This window comes from Pelophylax lessonae, assembly GCF_965119305.1.
Source record: "Pelophylax lessonae genome assembly, chromosome: 5".
NCBI classification, from domain to species: Eukaryota; Metazoa; Chordata; class Amphibia; order Anura; family Ranidae; genus Pelophylax; species Pelophylax lessonae.
The window spans coordinates 153816488-153837608 of record NC_138772.1 but is presented as its reverse complement, the minus strand read 5'-3'; the positions used below and the strand labels follow the sequence as shown (position 1 = coordinate 153837608).

The 21121-nt window shown below is 38.3% G+C and overlaps 1 protein-coding gene across 2 annotated transcripts in view; it reads right to left on the bottom strand.

Annotated features, from left to right (window-relative positions):
- Positions 1 to 21121, bottom strand: part of RARB (retinoic acid receptor beta) — a 1055941-nt gene that overhangs the window by 1016672 nt on the left and 18148 nt on the right. The window lies entirely within an intron of this gene.

Genomic DNA, 21121 nt, shown 5'->3' with positions numbered 1-21121 from the left:
TTTGCGAACGGGCGAACCCAGGGAACCGCCATAGACTTCAATAGGCAGGCAAATTTTAAAACCCACAGGGACTCTGGCCACAATAGAGATGGAAAAGTTATTTCAAGGGGACTAACACCTGGACTGTGGCATGCCGGAGGGGGATCCGTGGCAAAACTCCCATGGAAAATTACGTAGTTGACGCAGAGTCGGGTTTTAATCCATAAAGGGCATAAATCACCTAACATTCCTAAATTGTTTGGAATAACGTGCTTTAAAACATCCAGTGTGTGAATACAATCAGGTATGATGTTGAATTGATCAGGTAGTGTAAGGGTTACGCCCGCTTCACAGTGACAGACCAAACTCTGACAGACCAAACTCCCAGTTTAACACACCGCAAACAACTGCAAACAGTCCATTTGCAGTGGGCACAGTACAGTCTGTGGGCCTGACACTCACTGGCAGGCAACTGCAATTATATTACAGAGAAAAAATTAAATGACTTTTTTATCTGCAAGGTGCTGTGCCACCCTATATGAGTGGTGGGCAGTGGGCACAATACAGTCTGTGGGCCTGACACTCACTGGCAGGCAACTGCAATTATATTACAGAGAAAAAATGTAATTACTTTTTTATCTTCAAGGTGCTGTGCCACCCTATATGAGTGGTGGGCAGTGGGCACAGTACAGTCTGTGGACCTGACACTCACTGGCAGGCAACTGCAATTATACTACAGAGGAAAAATTAAATATATAAATATCACTACTTGTACTAAATTATTAGACAATGTTGTAATCCACTGCGCTTTAGGAAAGACAGGTAACACAAACCTGACAGAATAACACAAATAACACAAATTGCTGATACTTAAATGAGTAAATATAATAAAAAATAAAATTCATCCAGAAAAAACAGGAACTGGCTTTTTCATTCGAATTTCAGTAGCGCAGGGATGGTGATAACCTCTTACCAAATAAATAGGATGATAACATATACCAAAATATTTGAATCAGATGTGATAAATATAAGCATAAAATCATAAATACATAAAAGCATGAAATCACATCAATAGGAGTCCATAAAGTCCATAGGTATAAAGTGCATAGAGCAATGAAAGTGCAAACATGACGGATCACAGGTGCAACTTATGGGGACCACCCTTGCTTGCCACCACCACACAGTGCTGGGAGAAGCAACAGCATATAGTAAAATCAGGTTTCCTCCAGATCCCTGATTTGTGCTGCAAAGACTCCTCTGGAAGATTTCCTGGTAAATTTATAGTGAGTCTGAATTTCAGATACTTCTCCCGACACTGTGTGATGGTGGCAAGCAAGGGTGGTCCCCATAAGTCGCACCTGTGATCCTTTATGTTTGCACTTTCATTGCTCTATGCACTTCATACCTATGGACTTTATGGACTCCTATTGATGTGATTTCATGCTTTTATGTATTTATAATTTTATGCTTATATTTATCACATCTGATTCAAATATTTTGGTATATGTTATCATCCTATTTATTTGGTAAGAGGTTATCACCATCCCTGCGCTACTAAAATTCGAATGAAAAAGCCAGTTCCTGTTTTTTCTGGATGAATTTTATTTTTTTTTTATAGAAAAAATTAAATTAATTTTTTATCTGCAAGGTGCTGTGCCACCCTATATGAGTGGTGGGCAGTGGGCACAGTACAGTCTGTGGACCTGACACTCACTGGCAGGCAACTGCAATTATATTACAGAGGAAAAATGAAATTAATTTTTTATCTGCAAGGTGCTGTGCCACCCTATATGAGTGGTGGGCAGTGGGCACAGTACGGTCTGTGGGCCTGACACTCACTGGCAGGCAACTGCAATTATATTACAGAGAAAAAATTATATTACTTTTTTATCTGCAAGGTGCTGTGCCACCCTAAATGAGTGGTGGGCAGTGGGCACAGTACAGTCTGTGGACCTGACACTCATTGGCAGGCAACTGCAATTATATTACAGAGGAAAAATTAAATTAATTTTTTATCTGCAAGGTGCTGTGCCACCCTATATGAGTGGTGGGCACTGGCAGTGGGCACAGTTCAGTCAGTGGGCCTGACACACACTGGTAGGCAATTGCAATTATATTAAAGGGTAAAAATTAAATGACTTTTTTATCTGCAAGGTACTGTGCCATCCGATATGAGTGGTTTGCACACAGTACAGTCTATATATATATATAGAAAAAAATAAATAAAAGCAGACTGATATACCAGCCCTAAAAAGGGCTTTTTGGGGTGCTGTCAGGATGCTGTCCTTACAGCAGGAGTGGACACAGAACACTGGGCTAGCTAATGATTTCCCTATTAATTCAGTAGCAGCAGCAGCACTCTTCCTGCTATAACTAACTCTGCAGCTTCAGAATGAATCTAAGATGGATGCTGTCTTTGCTTTTTTATAGGATGTGGGAGGGTCTGGGAGGGAGGGTATGCTGATTGGCTGGAATGTGTCTGCTGACTGTGAGATACAGGGTCAAAGTTTGCTCAATGATGATGTATAGGGGGCGGACCGAACATCGCATATGTTCGCCCGCCGAGGCGAACGCGAACAAGTGATGTTCGCCAGGAACTGTTCGCCGGCGAATAGTTCGGGACATCTCTACTGATGAGCGCCTGGCACAAAAGCTCATCTCACTTGAAGGACTTTTTTAAACATTTAAGGTTAAGAGCATCAAATACAGACAACGTGTTTCGGGGGTGGGGGGGGGAAGTCTCTGCCTTCATCAGAGCTGGAGCAGTCAATTTTAATAAAACCATGACAGAATGCCCTAGGGGACCTGTGTTAGGGTTTGATGTAGACTACTAAAGGCAGCCGGCTGATGACACTAAAGACAGCCAGCTGAGACCATAAACATTTAAAATAAAGATGAACTTTGGGCCTTACGTGCCACGTTACACTAAAGTGATATCTCTCTACTGAGAAATGTTACATGTTTTAAACATGTTTTCCTGTGGACTGCCCTGGTACCCAGAAAGTCCTATATATAACTAGTTTTCTTTAGATATACTGTACATGTAAAGGATGTGGTGGCATAAATTCCCAATGAATCTGACGTATGAAATCCTTGGCTAGACTAGTTCATTTTTTAAATAGTATATGAATCCTTTATACAAACATTATATTTAACAATTTTCTCTTTTTCATGTGTCACGATATTAATATATCTCATTAAGGCCATGTCTTTACTAGAGCAGGATCATGTTTTTTGTCATACAAGCTCTGCTTAACACTTTTGAGATAAAGATAAGAGAGTATTGGCTTAAAACTGGCCATACACTAGCAGATTTCTAAACGAATGTTCATACAAACATTTGTATATTTGATGACTTGACAAATGTCATTTGAAACTACTTCAAATTTCGGTTTAGGAAGCAATGTCATTTCCTGATTGCAAACCATGTACTCTGTTAGAAATGAATTTGGTAAGTAAGAATTTTCCATCCTGCTCCTTATCTTTCCTGTGACTGTGGTCGAAAATGAGCGTCAATTTGATCCCACTATAATTATAAATTTGATCTCAAAACAAAAAATTTAGAACACGATTTAACTAGTGTCTAACTAGCGGCAAAAAACATTTTTAGGAGTCCATTTGGTACAAAAACACTTATTTTATAATAGGCATAGTAAAATTAAATTCTTACTCTTAATTTTCACAAAGCCACACTCTGTTCTGTTAGAATGAAACGCCACTTCTTAATCATCTCTTACATTGCTATATGTCTACCAACCTGATAAATTCAGGCAAGGCAAGGGCATCATTAGGATAATGCCACCATATGGTAACAAAAAGCAGTCAAAGAGGCCGATTAACAACGCAGAGAACAGGTGACATGCAATATGCTTTTCTGGCTAAAACATGAAAAGGAAAACCTGATTACTAAGGCAGCATTTTTTTCGTTGCTTATGGCTTTTGTTTCCATGTCACAATGATATATCCTGGTGAAAATTAGGATCTCCACCTGGAGGAAGCAGCAAAACATATGTGAAATAATGATAACACAGTCTTGTTATGAATTCCTATTTTAAAGAAAATTTTCACGGAGAAAATGTGAGAATCCCTTTCTTTACCCTAGAGGTAGCCAGCTGTGTCGGCCTCTCTTTGCTAATTCATTGTTGGTATGGCAGTTGGAAACCTTCAACACTAGAAACCTAACGCATCACTTGTAGTAGAAAATATTTAATAATAGAAAAAAGAGTTGCATCTTCAGCCAAGTCCAGAATTCTATGTCAGCATGCTTCATAAGATCTGAGCTGTATTGTAAGTTAATTGGGGTTGATTTTTCTTCCTCTTTAACTAGTACACTACTTTGGTCTCTTTTTGATACACATATTTTTTGCAGTTACACATCATACATCTCTCTCCTGATGAAGTGGAATACAGTCCACAGAAACGCGTCGGGCCTACTTTGATGCAGTTTTATGATTTATATGTATTTACAGTCATACTACAATTAATGTGTGTAATTATGGTTGTATCAATCTGTTACTCTGGAATACATATCAGCTCACATCTTTCAATTACTACCAATTTTTTCTTTGCTCCATTTTGGCTATATGTCATATGTATTGTTATTGTTACAATGAACATTTCATTATGTTTTTACTCTATCGGCCACATCACACGCCTCATTTAAAGTCTCAATTTTCTTTGTTTTCAATGTAGTAGAAAATATGCCTTAGATTGTTTCTAAATATGAGACCCACAACAGGCTCACATCTATGGTGCAAGCACTATTTTAGCTTTCTTCTCAAAGGTAAGCTCAGTCCAAAAGTCCAAAACTGGTAGTATTCCCAGTCAAGGATACTAAAGCCTAGTACACACGGGCCAAATGTTGGGCTACATCTGCCGGTTAAATAAAAACCAGCTTACATTCGGTCTGTGTGTATGAACGAGCATACCGACTGGCTCCCAATCAGCGCTCTCAGCCAATGGCTTAGATAGATTGGGGCAGGTGGATTGTTGTACTAACATTGAATTGTTAGTGCAGTGGCTCCGATCGGAGCTGTCAGTTTTTTTCTTTGAATTAAAAAAAACTAGTGGTGTGTACTAGACTTTAAAGTGGAACTGTAGGAAAACGGCTAAACACATTTAAAATGTAAATATGTTTGGGATCCTTTAAGGGTAAGGATTTCTCTCTCTCAAGGAATGTGTATCAGATCATTTCCCCCTAAAACAAGCACTGTGGTTGCCTTCAGGTTTCTTCAGGGGTGCCTTGACAAAATACCTAAAAAATGTCCAAAAAATTGTATTCAAGCCAGCAGGGGGATGAAGCCTGCTTTTAATTACACAAAAGCCTGGTTTTCATTGTGCACCATTACAACCTTCCATGACATCATCGGTTAATAAGTAGGCCGTTGGGCGCCTGCACAGCATCCTTGTTTGCCCCTTTCTACCAGCATCGGGGTCACATTAGCTAAGTGAGGGAGATAAACTGAGAAAGAAATACCAGTCAGTACCAGTGTACAAAAGTGTAATTCACTTTGGAAGTAGAAATCACCTCTAATATTGGGGGTCCTATGTGTGTTGATGTTGCTGCATTACGTAAAAGTACTAGTTTAGCTTTTTACATTTTAGAATGGGGTGCCTCGAGATTTTGCAGAATTTTTAATAGGTGCTGCGACTGAAAAAAGGTTGAGACACATTAGGCTAGCAAATGTATTTCCTATGATTGTCATTTCCATCCAGTGGCCATAATGCAGTGTTTTCCCCAATTGCTGTGTTTCAGGAAAACACCCAATTATGGCAACTAGATGAAGCTAACGATCATAGGAAACACACCTATCAAAAACATTACAGAAAGTATTTGAAACAGATGTACAAATTTGGATACATTCACATCATAGAAAACATGCATATAAGACCCATGCTAAAACATTTACACAGCAATTGTTTGTGAATAGATCCCTTAGATTTCTTATGTTCAGCAAAATCAACAGATACACTGCTGGCTATTGTATACAGACAGCTGTGGCACTCACATATGTATGAATACCCAAGCAGCAACCACATCTGATAGGATGCAGTCACTGTTTGTCCAATAGTTTTCCACCCGACTCTGGATTTTTGATTTGATTTTTGTTGAGCTGGGTGATGACAGGGCCACCCTTTGGCTACATTTTGGCCACTTCCTGCTGAAATCCCAGCAATGCAAGGCTAGCTAAAGCACAGCAGTATATCTACCTGAAGCCCCAAATACAAAGTAGCCACCCACTTAATATGTAATATTTCATATTTATCTGACTAAAATAAGCCAATTTTAGAATGCACAAAGGTAAAAAAAAAAACCTTCAGGCTTTACAACAACTTTAAGTGAGGATAAGTCTCAGAAAGGAAAGCTGATTTACTATAGGGAATTGAGAATGTTTATCTGCACATGACTGAATAATTAAAGTTAATATTTACACAATTTTTTAATTGATTGTAAATCAGTCTAACCATCCCAGCAAAACTGAAATTCCTTTTGCAGTGGATGCTTGATATTTTACCTTTATCCCAGTAAGGATATCTGAGAAGAGTAGGGAGCCAATCACATATGCAGGAAATTCGATTTCTGAGGGCATTCTGTATACCAACAGTGCTTAGAACACCTCCAGATCGCCATATTGCAAAGGAATAACATTTTAAATTTTGAAAATACTGGAAAATTAAAGAAACTGCAGAATAAAATGGAAAGGTAATTTAATAACAATAAATTATAAAATGGCCTGTAGAAAAATTATATCTTTTATATGAATTTTTTAGCGACAATTGAGTGTTCCTTTCAGGCTTAATTATCTCACTAGTACTGGAAGAATAAAAGGTGGAGTTTTATTCCACAGCTGACACCCTCTTATTTTTTCAGCTATATAAAATAAGCACAATATTAAGCTTTATTGAAACTATCCATTTTTTCAAGTGCATACAACAACGGGCATCAAATACGAGAAACACTAAGGAAATTTTTCTCTATTTTAAATCACAGAAACAAATCAGATGTTACCTCTTAAGCTAACCATACACTAGTAGATTTTCAAACAAACATTTGTACAAAAGTTTGTATAAAAATTGTGGGTACATTTGATGACTTGATTAATGTCATTTGAATATGTAGTTTATTTTTAACATTTAATTTTGGAGTGAATGGACGCAATTCTGCTAGTATAAGCCCATTTTAAGCTTGGTAAAACTGAATGTCAGCTGGAGTCTGATTCTAAAAATACCAGTTTAATTTTTCATTAGTTTTTTTAAGAGACCCAAAGAATATTTAGTTATAGAGTTATTTGTTAAGTACCCTAATTTATAAAACCTATAGACTTAGGAGTTAACTATAGACATAAATTAGCAGTTTAGATGGCATTGAACAACATGGTAAGCTTTGTACTTGTGTCAGTGGACAAAAACAGTGTTCTTTCTGGTGCATTTTGTCAACATATTTACCATCCGTTTGAAATGCTTCTGGGATAATTCAGAGTTTATTCACATGTACACTTGGCCTGCAGCTGACCTGCATTTAACCTCCTTCTAAACTGCTTAAACATTCTTCAAGCTGCTTTTTCATTCCCATTCCCATGATGGGACAGGATTTAACCACAAAACCTATTTTTGTTATGAGCATTAACATACAAGCTTGTGCATCATATGGCTAATTGCTGATCTTAAAAAAATTAAATAAAAAATGTAAAGCATTTTCTTTACAATGACTGGCTGTGGGTGTCCTTTGGGGATACAATGATATCTAATTCAGATGAAATTATCCAGGATGTATTCCTAACTATTCCAATAACCCCATGAACTTTATTAATGCACCTTGGTGCATATATTATACTTTATGAATCAGCATTATCTTGGAGTATGGGAACTTTTCACCTATAATCTTGGGATTTTCTTCAAAGAGAATACCTACTCATAGGAATAGATGTAATGTTATATTCTTTCATTTGTTCTAAGTTGGGAATCATTTATATGTTAACTCTGATGTATTCATATATGGTGAATTACTGTGTTAACTACTTTGTTTAAAATTAAAAACTTTTTGTAAAAGAAATTAGCCAGGATGATTGATGGTAACCTTGAGGGCACACTCGTCACAAAGCATAGTAGTAACAACAGTTTTTAGCCCTTCCCCTTATATACTTCATGGGGACAGCTTAAAACAGGTGCAGCTTAGCTGAATGAGGAGAAACTTTATGATGTTGACATACCCCCAAGTATGACAAATGTTCTAAAATCTGGTAAATTGCCAAGGAAATCTGCCCCGCTATGACACCCAACAGTTGATGTAGCAGAGGAGAATGCGAAGAATGGTATGCAGAAGATGAACAGTACATGTTAGAAAAGGCTCTTTACAGAAAAAGTAAAGATGGTAAAACCTGATACTTAATATATCAGACGCTCTATAGACATCTTTATAGGCACCTTTTTAGACACCTAAATGCTTTTAGGAGTTTTAGGTTCAAGGGGACTTGTGCAGAGAGATAAAGAGAGCCTGTCATTTCTAGCCTACTGATAATGCTAGGTTGCTGTTTGCTTTTGGCTTCATTAGCTGAAATAAACTGACCTGAAAAAGCAAGCAAATCAGTAAAGTCAGACTGAAATCAGGATTTCTTATCTTCACACCTAATCTAGGTCAGTGCATTAGAAATGACAGAAGTCATTGAATCAGTATGACGACCTGGGAACTAGTATTTTCAGAAGGGTTGCTATGCATTGGCAGTCTCAATACATCCTGTTAGGAGTTTTCTTTTAAAAAGATGAATTTAATTTCTATAGACAAAGCTTTTCTTCAAGAGAAGCCATCAATAATTTATTTTGGATCAGTCCATCGAAAAGTGCATATTTCCCTTCTTTAAAAATTCTGGAGAGTTAAATTAGCAGATATGCCATGTTTATTATGAGTGGTCCATACTTTCCCTGTTGTATCTTTATTATTTATATTATGGTGAATGCAACATGGAGAAACTCCCACATTAGCAGCAAAAGATCTGGGAATCGTGTCAGGGACAGTTGCTGTTGAAGTATCTATGACATATCAGAAACCAGGGTATAACTCAGTCCATCCAGCTTCACCTATAAATAAATATTAAAAAATAAGCTATAATGGACTGACAATTTAAAGTGAATATATCTTTTTTTTATTTTATTAGGTATATGGTATAGATCTAAGAACTCATTAAATATTGCTTAAAAAATTAATTTAATAAAAGCTTTGAGCTTTTCTGGAAAATGATGCACAGTAGTAGCAAGCTATATGGCTATATAATTTTTATTGCAAGATAAAGCTTTAACTAGCGTGGAAGGAACATGCTAGACCAACAGCTGAAAATTATTATTGAAATATAACAGCAATGGTTTTGGGAGAAATTACTTTTAGTGGGACACGCTCTGTAAACCTCCCTTTAAAACACGTAGGAGCTGCTGCAAGACAACTTCAGATAAAGAAGATACCTACAAGACATCCCTTACAGGTCAATTTGAAGACCCCCGCAGAAACCATAAACCGAGGATTTTTATTTTTTAACATTAACTCTGTGAAGATTAACCTGTCACTTGTCATATTAATCTAACTCGTTCTGATAGATTTTGGAGATTACTAGTTGTAGTGCAAAGCTGACACGGATCAGACTATCGCCATGGTGCCAAAAGTTAGCATTTCCGTATACTGCAACAAACATCTACAAGCTATTTGAAATCAGTAAGATAATCAAGTGAAGACATATGACTAAAAGGTACGCATATTACATGTCAACATAAGTATTACACGGTATGTCTAAAATTATGTAAACAAAACCCATATATTCATATTGCAACAAAGTAATAATGATGAGCTAGATCCCTTCTTTTGAGATTGAAGGAAATGGGAAATAAAGAGGATAAACACAAAGCTATGTGTCGAAGAAAGTTAAAAGGGAGAAGAAGTCAGAAAATAAGTCTCTAAGGTCTCACTAATCTGATGCCAGATATTGTACCAAGGGTTCTATATTTTGTCAAATTTAGCTTGGGTATTACCGAACACAAACTGCCACTGCTCTAGGTAAGTATATACACTGGGAACTCCACTCACCAGCCCAGTTTGTGAACTGCATACATCAAAGAAGATATTCAGATGGCCGCACTCCTAGGATCATCTAAAATATCTTTATTTAAGTAAGAGAAATGGAAACAGTCAATAGGGGGAGAGTAGGAGATATTTTTAGATGATCCTAAGAGTGCAGTCATCCGGATATCTTCTTTGATGACTAGTTATGTCGCTCAGCCTGGACCTGCTGCCTTGCCACAGTAAATGTACTGAGGGTGGGTGGCAAGTGGTTAAACTAAGCTAAGTGAATATTCACTATTTTAACCCTTGCCCTGGCATCCCTTAAATAGTTTAGAACACTCAATGGATGGGAAGGATTGGCGATTATGTGATCATATGATCAGAAGCTTGTCCCACTGGCTACTGATTTCTAGCCCAGACCAAGAGCTGTCTGTGAAAGTTTAGTCTTTGTGCTGAGAGAATGCAGTGAGTGCTCCCTCACAACATAAACAATGGGCACTCAACAACGCATATGTGTGGTGTGTGGGCGTTAGAGCCCACTCTTTTGCCTCTGTACATATTTGTTGGTGCATCGTAAAGGGGTTAAGTAAAAACTTCCCACCTCTTTAAAAAAAAGCAAATTCATATGCAAATTTTAGGACAGAATACATCAGAAGCATGTTAAAATTGACAGTATTTGTTTTGAAGTTTTTAGGGTTGATTTACTAAAATGTTGAGGCTGTTCGCTTGGCAAAATGCATTTGCTAAGTCAATGACAGTAAATAAAGTGAACTTGTGTTAATTTTGTATATCCAAATAAGGGCATGAAAAATTAAAAAAAGTATTTTTTTTTAGCAGATTATTGGCTGTCTAGGACCTCATGTACACTACAGCTGTTGGGCATTTTTTCCAGCACCCCTTGAACTGTCCTCAACAATATCTTATGTCTACTATAAACTGCCTGTAAACACTCAGTCGTTTATAGTGTTTACAGTAGTTTAGAGGCAGTTGAGGGTACAGGCATTTTTTTGAAAGAAGAAAAATTGTGTTCAGGGCTGTAGTTTACTGCCATTTCAAATGCCAAATACTTGTAACTGCGGTAACCTGCGTTTATACCCGTTTGCATTTATAAATGTTTTTAAAGGGGAAGACATTTCTGATCATTTTTGAACATATAAAAATGTTGAAAAAACACAAATTTCACCACATACTGTTGCCTGCATCAATGGATGAGTCCAGTAGCGACAAAGTCTGCTCCTCTCAAAGAATTTGCTCTTCGGAGCCTCAGCAATAGCAACATCAGGAGCATTTCCTCGCATGCTCATGATGGGATCCATAGTGAAAACACAGAAAATAAGACAGCTATCTACAAGCACACTGCTGCTGCTTTCTTCTCTCACAGAATGGCTGAAATAATTAATAATTGACTTGTTTTTCATGTATTGTGGGCATTTGGGAGGGTCTACTGGGGTTATCTTTAAAAAAACACTTTCAACCTCAATTGCTCAAAACTGCTGGTAAACTCACATAAACTCAGTATGTAAAAGCTGTAAAACTGATGTTTTTCATCATCGGTTTCCAGCTGTCTAGTTTCCAGCATTCAGAAAAGGTTTTCAACTGCCCGGTGTACATGAGCTCTTAGTAATCACAGCTCCATCTTATTTATTAAGCTCAGGGGATTTTCCATTTCTTAAGTGAACAGTCTCTATTTCTTTAGTGAAATAGCCAGTGGCTTATTACCGTACTGAGAAAAAGTATTGGAGGACAATACTTTGATTCCATTTTGCTTTAGAAGTATAGTTCCTCTTTAAATGCATCTTACTACGTTAGAACACAGAGTGATTGTAAAGCAAGACTCCAAGGCGAGGTGATCAAGAGCATCTGAAAAGATAGTACATTGATTAAATGGTTGTGTGATCTCTGTTAAATATTCCCTGAACCCCGTTTTTCCAAACAGCGAAATGTCAAGCTTTTCCTGGCAGTTTCATTAAGTAAAAGTACATTGTCTCCACCGCCTGAAACCCTGCAGCTTTCTAATTAATTCGAGAGGTGGAAGACTGCTTTCCTAGCATGAAAACTGAACCATGGGAGAATGGAAAGTAAATACAAGTAAAGTAAATAGGATACGGGAGGATGTTATTAACCTTAATGTATATCTAAAGCTAAAACTTTTTTAAAGCTTTGAACAGAGTATTGAAGGGTTGTATTTGCTATCTGTGTGCTATTGGGGAGAATTACCTTCACCTCCTGTCCCAGATAAAAAGAGAAAGTAAGAAGAAGTCTCCCCAAAATAAGGAAAATCCCCTCTTGGATAGTTGTCACTGGAAAAAATGCCCCAATTGGAAGATTTAGGGTTCCTTCAGATGGGCACTGGCATGCTTCTTATGTACAGGTTGCCTTTGTTTTTGTGCCTGCATTTGCAGGCAACCTACAGAGGTGGATACAGACACAGTGGCTGTAAGGGCAGAGCCGCAGGTCAAAATTTGACAGGCGAGCAAGAGTGGCTACACGTCCCTGAATTCACACAGTCTGCATTCAGGGCTGTGCAGCCGATCCTGCACAACTGATAAATATTGACATGAGGCTGTGTCCATGCAGCCACTGCATCTATACTGAACAAAATGATAAAGGCAACACTTGTTTTTGCCCCCATTTTGTATGAGCTGAACTCAAAGATCTATGAAAACCAGAATTCATCCGATGAAGAGAACACCTCTCCAAAGTGCAAGACGCCATCGAATGTGAGCAGTTTCCCACTCAAATCGGTTATGACAACGAACTGCAGTCAGGTCGAGACCCCGGAGAGGACGATGAGCATGCAGATGAGCTTCCCTAAGACCTTTTCTGGCAGTTTGTGCAGAATTTCTTTGGTTAAGCAAACTGAGCAAAGTTGCAGCAGCTGTCCGGGTGGCTGGTCTCAGGCAATCTTGGAGGTGAAGATGCTGGATGTGGAGGTCCTGGGCTGGTGTGGTTACACGTGTTCTGCGGTTGGTAGGCCAGTAGGATGTACTGCCAAATTCTCTGAAACGCCTTTGGAGATGGCTTATGGTAGAGAAATGAACATTCAATTCACGGGCAACAGCTCTGGTGGACATTCCTGCAGTTAGCATGCCAATTGAACGCTCCCTCAAAACTTGCGACATCTGTGGAATTGTGCTGTGTGATAAAACTGCACATTTCAGAGTGGCCTTTTATTATGGCCAGCCTAGGGCACACCTGTGCAATAATCATGCTGTCTAATCAGCATCTTTATATGTCACACCTGTGAGGTGGATGGATAATCTCGGCAAAAGAGAAGTGCTCACTAACACAGATTTAGCCAGATTTGTGAACAATATTTGAGAGAAATAGCCTTTTTGTGTACATAGAAAAAGTCTTAGATCTTTGAGTTCAGCTCAAAAATGGGGTCAAAAACAAAAGTGTTGCATTTATACTTTTGTTCAGTGTAGATCCACCTCTAGAGGCCACCTGCACCCAGCTTGGGATGGATGCAGATGCAAAGACAAAAGTAGCCTGCACACAAGGCGGATGGCAGCGCCCACCTGAGTTATGCCTTTTTATTACTTTATTCTGATGCAGTATTGGAGGATGATGTATCTTTTTTCTCATTTTAAGCCCTGGTGACTATGTTGTTAATCTTCCAGTGTCTTCCAGTGTAGGTAATGCTGTACAGGGAATTTCAGGACGCTAAAAATGGGGACAGACTCAGATCGTTTTGATTGTTCTATATAACATACAATGAACTATTTTTCTGTTTCAATTTGTTTATTGAATTTTCAAAGAAATATAGATCAACAGTTTCACCCACCCAGGGGCTTTTCCAAACTCTCGGGAATATACAGAACATTATAGGAAATAGATTATGCAAGGCTATGAGAAACTAGTGCAAGTAGTTAGAAAATAATGCAAAACCTTCAGCGCACCAGAAAAGGTCACCTGCATTCTGTGACCCACATCAATTAACTATTTTTTTATGAGTATATAATCGGCTTCAGCAGGCTTGTAAGAAACTTTAACTTTGTTGAAATTCTTGTGCACGTAGCCTGCCCATGAGAAACACACATGTAATTTTCAGGTATATTGATGTATTTTCCATTGAGTTGACCTGGTGCCTTAAAACATCTAAGTATTGTTTTGTTCTTTACATCTATTTTTAATTAATCTAACATTCAAAAACTGAATGTACTCCATAGCCAATGTGCTGCTTTATTTGAGTGAATCTTAATCAAAACCTATGGCAGCTGTAGGCAAGCATTATACGCACAGCTCAGTCAATAAGACCTAGCCATTGACATCCTTTCTGCGGAAAGCTAAACTATTATAATCCTGCACAGCCCTAAAGCTGCATAACAGTATATAAAAAAACAAAGCAAAAGTTTCATAGGACAAAAAAAAATCGGCATTCATCATTTGCTTTATTTCAGTGGCTGGCCTTCATCACAAACTGATTGAGTTGGTTGGAACATAATGACAAACAAGGTTAGATTTACATCTTGAGAACTATTGGCACAGAAAATCTGATTTCCATATGCCCATGCTTTAATGCGTATAAAAATCAAATTTCTCATTCATCACTTTACAGGGTGCAGAAAATAACTGGCCATTTGAATGTAACAATTGGTAAAAGAGAGGCTTAAAGCCTAGTTCAACCAAAAATGGAAGCTACGCTTCTCTGCTTCCTCCCCTCCCCCCTCCCCCCGGTGCTGCATTTGGCACCTTTTGGGGGAGGGGGGGGGAGTGGATACCTGTCAAAAACCGGTACCCGCTCCCACTTTCGTGTTAGGTCGTCACAGTGATCTACGTCATTTACGACCCCTCCTCCCCCCCCCCCCGCTGCTTTCTGGGAGACACACACAGGTCCAGGAAGACAGCGGGACCATTTAGAAAGTGCAGCTCGACTCGCACATGTGCAATAGGAAACAGGCTATGAAGCTGCAAGGCTGCACATCCTGTTTCCCATAGTAAGGATGCCGGCACCATCACCCGAAGCAGATGGTTGAATCGGCCAGGGGTGCCGACACCGTGGGATACCCGGACAGGTAAGTGTCCTTATATTAAAAGTCAGCAGCTACAGTGTTTTCTAGCTGCTGACTTTTAACTTTTTTTAATACAGGCTGGAACTCCTTTTTAATTGGTGGGCTGATTTAACCACCAAATAAGGGCCTATGGATTCAGCAATAAATTTGTCACTACAACATTTTCAATTTTTTTTTTTTTTTGGACTGAACTAGTTTTTCCTATGGAAATGTTATCCTGTAAAAATGATTTTGTTTTCTTTGCAATCAATAGAGAAAATATGCAACAACAGGAAACAATATCCTTTTTTTTCTAATTTGATCAATGGTTTTAAAACAACTAGTGTTAGGTTTTGTGTTTGGGGGGGGGGGGGGTGGTAAAAAGCTCAGCTCAGCTCAGCAGTGTTTTTATATATCTATATATATAGATAAATATATATCTATATAGATATATATATATCTATCTATATATAAATACTGTGTATTTATATGTTTGTTTAGCTTTTGCTTCTTTTTTTGTATATATGTACATATTGTATTTAGTAAATATAAATAAACACATTTGAAAAATAGCATAAAATTAGGACATGAAAATGAAAATGTTAATTTGGGCAGGTGTAGTTTTACATATTGTTATAAAGAAGGTACAATTAAACAGTTACATTTATAAAAAAAAAAAAATCCAGGCTGCCTTGACTCACAACATCTGCAAAATAAAAGGAAAGGAAAGAACTAATTTAAAAAGGATATTGTATTAATAATGTTTTGCACAATGTATTTATAAACAAATCCTGTAAACAGTATTTGTTTTCAGGCTTCGTTTATATAGGAGACGCTGTCAGCACTCTTGTAGCACAGACCTGGACCTCCCATGGTGACACCTATAGACGCAAATCTACTGAGCGTAAAACTGATTACATATGTTTGTTTATAACATTAACACAAACCAAACAAGGCAAAGGAAACAAACTAAACAATTAAAAAGGACTGAAATGGCGTTGGAGATTTTCAAAGGAATTCCCTATATAAATGAGATACTAAAAGGAGAAATGTGAACTGGGGGAAATATATCCTGGAAACTGTACACTGAGAAAAGAGAATTGTTTTCAAACTGTAAAAAGCAAGAAGAGCCCACGAGTTACAATGAAAACAAGCTGGGGAAATAATCAGAATTTATCAGCTAGTGCATGGAAAAAGCCAAATAGAAAGAAACAGATGCTAAAACCAAAGATATGGGCTTTCAACCATATTCAGGCACATTTCATTTTTCTCAAGTAAATAAATGTTTTTTTTTTCATGTGCCAATATCATACAACTGCAATACTTTATAATGCTATTTATAGTAAAATTTTGCTTTGAACCAAATCTGACAATTCAATGAACTTCTAAGTCTGTCCAAGGGGCTAGTCAGAAAATCCACTCAATTTTCCATGATACATATTTCATATAAATTAAGCACCAGATTCTGCAGTCTGAAGGACCGAGAATATCTTGGCACATGACTTTGTTCTGTGAATGCTCAATTTGTATGGGGACTAGGCAGAAGTGGTCTAGAAGAGGACAGTAAACACACTGACCTATAATTTACTAGGCATATATTCAGGGACATTCAGAAAGCAAAGGTCCTGGGGTTTCCCAGGGCACCACTCAGTAATCAAAAGTTGGCATAGTTTGAACGATACAGCAAATTGTGGCAATTGTTTTGCAACTTCACATTGTGAATATTATTTCAAGGTGTGTGTGTGTGATATTTTCTGGCACCTGTCACATAATAATCCCTATCAGCATTAGAATATTCCCTACTGCCTTATTGTTGGTATATCCAAAACCCTTAAAACATCATAATAACATTGTTAAAAGACCTAGTAGCATTATAACACGCCTTGACCATCATTATAACCCCAACCATAATAACAAGAATAAAATACACAACCACACTTCATAAAGGTCATCCCATTAGGTTTAATTAGTGTGGCCGACCTCTAACGCAGCCCCCTTCCTAAGTCACGTCCCACATTTGCTGAGCTGGATGGGCTCTTTGTTGACTGGCACTCGGAGAGGTGGAGGGCCCAAGAAGCAAGTCTGGGACTTAATGCAGTGCAATTTCTTTGAACCCCCACAATAATAACACGCATAAAATGTCGGACTACCAAAAACAAGATACAATATTTATTAAGTATGGTACAAGGGTTTGATGGTCAGTCAGACATATGTTTATAAAATAAGTATACGTTGCGCTAATAGTGACTGTCCAAAAAAAAAATCAAAGAACAGTCCATACATGAAGTAATAAGGAATCCTTGATGTGATAAACACCACTTTTTGTCACCATAGGTAGGCTAAGATAACACCGCCACCACCACCAAAGGCTAAAATGGTCTCTTACCAGCTCACATTAACCCCGTTTCCAAAGGTCAATAACACTTGTGGCTTAATACCCAGCTGGAGCCTTTATGAAATCTCCACACACAGATAACCAAATGGTGACGGTCTGGTTCTTGGTGTTACACAGACATATGTGTACTCCAATGTGTACTCCAATGTGTACTCCAATGTGTTTGGAACAATCATGTTTAACTACCAGGTGTTCCTTGGTAAATCAATCATAGTTGGTTGTGTTAATTAAATGGTTTTGGATGTATAAGATTATGTTTTGTTTTAATATTTATCAACTCCTGAAGAGTGAGCAATGTATGCTTCAAAATGCATAAAATGTTATTGATTTTAATACATTTGGGACATGTGTTTATCTATTGGTATCATCATTCACCTCCTTCTCTGCATTTGTGGACTTCAAATACCCAGCAGCGCTGATGTTGAGCATAGTACACTCAATCTTGCGATGTGTTTTTGAAAGTCTCTTGGAAAAGTTACTAAATGGATTCCTGCTAATTAAGCTTGCTAGCCAAGACACAAACTGGTGTTTTCTCAGCCACTTGCCAAGGTGAGTTACATACATTGATTTCAATTTACCTGTTCAGTAGGGATGATCGAATGGTTCGGGTCAACCATCGGTTCGACCCGAACATTGGGTGTTCGAAATTCGGCCCAATTCCGAAATTTTTGCGGTAAAAGTTCGGAATTCGGTCACCAGAACCGCCCAAAATGCAATGGGACAGAAACTGGGCTTTAAAAGCCTGTGTACCTTAGTAAAGATGTGGGATTACAAAATTTAGCGGACCCTCTAATTAAAAAGAGGTCAGATGAGCATATGGCCAAACACCCTGGCCAAGGCATTTACAGGATTCTCCCACAAAATCCACTCAAGGATGAGGATATAGGCTGTACTTCTTATCACAATGGTATCAAGGGGGAGACCGCAATCAATATTAAAGAAAAAGCTCCACATAGTGTAAGACGTTACTAATTGCTTTATTGAAAAGATAGATTGCACTTACATTTCAGAAGTGCATTGTACGTAAAGTTCCTGTATATTCTTGGGTTTCGGTGGTTATACCAGGATGATGCCTGCACCTACAGGCATCATCCTGGTACCATTATTTTCAGCTGGTGATTCTCTTTAATGCAGCTTGATCACTTCTGCGGGTGGCTAGAGGGGGTCCCACCCCCTCCCCTCACCTCTCCCGGGCTCTCCGGTCCCATTGCGGTGCCAAGGAGCGATGTGGCTGGAGGCAATGGCTGCCCTGTACAGATAGAGAGGAACTGACGTTGTTCCCCTCTCTCTATATCCCTGGAACCTGGGAGCGAAGAGTAGTTTGTCACTTCTGGTTCTGCCCAATTGTTTACCTGGCCACCAGCAGCCAGAAAAGCAGCTAATCAGACCGATCTGTGTCTGATCAGCTGCATGGGAGGCCAGAGGAGAGATTTGGGGTCTAATAGAGCCCAAATCTCTCCATAAAGATGACCTGTCATGGCCCAAGCTGTCACAAGGGATGTTGTTCATCCCTTGTGAAAGCAATAAAGTTAGTACAAACAAAAGTGTAATAAAATAAATAAAAATAAATGAAAAATTTAAAGCGTCCCCGTTCCACCACGCTTTCACACAAATGTGAAGACATACTTTACTCCCGCACGCATCTGTAAATGGTAATCGCACCACACACGTGAGGTATTGTCACAAACGTCAGAGCAAGAGCATTATTTCTAGCACCAGACCTCCTGTCCAACTCTAAATTGGTAACCTGTAAAGGCATTTAAAGCGTTGCCTATGAAGAAGCACCGTAGTTTGCCACCATTCCACGGGCAGACACAGTTTTAAAGTGTGACATGTTAGGTATCTATTTACTCAGTGTAACATCATCTTTCACATTATACAAAAATATGGGCTAACTTTACAGTTTTTTATATTTTTTATTCATGAATGTGTTTTTTTTTTAAATGCGTTTGAAAAACTGCTGCGCAAATACCATGTGACATAAAAAATTGCAACACCCACCATTTTTTTCTATAGGATCTCTGCTAAAAAAAAAAAAAAGAAAAAAAAAAAATATATATATATATATATATATATATATATATATATATATATATATATATATATATATATATAATTTTTGGGGGTTCAAAGTAATTTCCTAGAAAAAAAAGTAGATTTTTACATGTAAGAACGAAGCATCAGGCTTGAGAAGGAGGTGGTTAAATTCCATAGTAAAATTGCCAGCCAGCTAAAAACCCCAGAAAGTGCAGAATGCTTCTGTAACATACGACGTCAGCACGTAACTCCGCCCTACGTGTTTCATCACACATGCTGACGTCATCAGTTTTACACTATGTGGAGCTTTTTATTTTATGTTGATTGCAGTCTCTCTTCGATACTATTGTGATAAGAAGTACAGGCCATATCCTCATCCTTGAGCAGATTTTGTGGGAGAGTCCTGTAAATACCTTGGCCAGGGTGTTTGGTCACATGCTCATCTGATCCCTCTTTAATCAAAGGGTTCACTAAATTTAGTAAGCCCACATCTTTATTAAGGTGGTGCTGTCCCGTCCCTATTGGTGATTGGATGTTCATTATTCTCATCTGAACATAAATGAAGAGGATTTGTGTCATACTTTCATTAATTTTTTTTTCTCTTTATCACCATCAGCATATTAGTGTATTTGCACTCAGGTTTTGTTATACACGGGTGTTACACAATTGTTCACATGGCTCTTTTTTTGACTTATTAGTTCTGGTCTGTGGAAAATATCTTGCAGCAGACCCCCTGCTTCTCATTTTGTTTGCACTATTTAAAATTTCTCACTGTCCTTTATTTCTAAGCGCAGTTTTTGAGTTGGTACAATAAAAGAAAAGCAAATATTCAATATAACTAAGAAAGCAAAATAAATTAAGGGACTTGTGACCCTATACCACATATAAAATATTGAGATAAGCTCCTGGTGGAATAATGAAATCTGTGGATCTAAAAAAAAAAGTGCTCATGGGTCAATAATGAACAAGCGCAAACGGACACATTCAACTGTTTTCATTATCGCATTTAGATGTTGCTGTAATTGATTGCAGCTTATTAATTTTTGTTATTCTGGGTTGGCATCCATCCATATTATTATGGACATGCTGCAATGCAAACACTGTCCATGAAATAAGTGCAGCCCACAAATGGTGCGAAAATCCAATGAAAATTCTTAGTTAGGATTTTTTGAACGGAATTTCTTTGGAAATTCGATCAATGTATGGTTGGCCATCAGCTTCCAGGTTTTAGCTCACGTTCACAGTGGTCCTATTTGACATGTTAAATCGCATGTCAACTCTGAGCCAATTGCCGACAATAGCACTCTCCGAATCGGTGTAATGCCGATTTTGCACCGCACTGATTCCCAAAAGTAGTTTCTGTGGGTGGATGGGGGGGGCATTTCCATAGACATCTGTGTTGGGCTCAAATGCCGGCTTGAAATTGTGCGAGTTCAGCTAATTTCAAAACGGCCTCAGTGTGAACCTGGGCTTATTGTCAAAGCTTAATTGAGTAAGCTGAAGTTAGAAGCTGATTGGCTATTATGCATAGCTGCACCAGAGTCGGAGTGCTCCACTTTTAGTAAATCTTCCCCTTTAGGCCCCTTTCACACAGGCCGACCGATCAGATCCGCCGGGCCATTTTTTTGGCTGATCTGAACGGTCCCCCCATGCATCCCTATGGGGCATCGG